Source organism: Diachasma alloeum, unplaced genomic scaffold, assembly GCF_001412515.2.
Source record: "Diachasma alloeum isolate Michigan unplaced genomic scaffold, Dall2.0 Dall_scaffold_00270, whole genome shotgun sequence".
In the NCBI taxonomy this organism is placed as follows: Eukaryota; Metazoa; Arthropoda; class Insecta; order Hymenoptera; family Braconidae; genus Diachasma; species Diachasma alloeum.
In genome coordinates this window covers 66760-67563 of record NW_021680409.1, presented here as the reverse complement: position 1 = coordinate 67563, position 804 = coordinate 66760, and positions in this window count along the sequence as shown.

Genomic DNA, 804 nt, shown 5'->3' with positions numbered 1-804 from the left:
CCCCCCCAATTCGCTTGCAGTGTCACTCGCCTGAAAATTGGTAGTCAACTGTCCATGAAATTTAATTTTTGTTCTAACAGTGACATTGACACTTTTCTGTTCATTGCAACAATATTTTCGTCAAAGGTTGACAAATTCATATTTAATGATAATGTTTCAGTTCCAATTAATAATTTACTTAATGTTTATAAATTCGTTTCCTTTAACGGTTAAACAATTATATCTTAAAAATAATTTTGGTGGCGTTAAAAGTAGTGGTCATGAAGCAGAATTCGAAGGGAGCGAGATAAATTCAAATTCCGATCCTTAGCTTTATTTATTCCACTGTTCTGAAGATTGCGTATCAATTTCAAGGCGATCCAATTATTTTTAGTTATTATGTAGACTTTCAAACGGCAAAATCCTTTTCTTTTTTCGTTTTTTTAAATTCCCTGCCGTATTGGATGGCCGTAAATGGGTAAAAACTAATTTTTTACTGACCACATATGTGAAAAAAATTTCACGGAGTCCATTTTTTTATCGCGCGACTTTCAAATTGCAGCAGTGTTCCCCTTTCATGAGATTAACCCTGGTCTGGTTATCTTACTCGGCCCTGCGACTTTGGTCACGTCGCGAGGCATTCCGCGCAATGTTAACGGCGCTGCGACGTTGCCAACCCCTTGGTCTTTACCGAGTCTTTCAGTCGGTACCGACTCGCTGCGTAAGGAGTGGGGGAACGCCCTGGAGAGGGACTGGCGACGTCGCACGACGAAAGCTTTTGTGGATTCTCTCTCCCATTATTATTCTCTCTGAGACTAATTATTG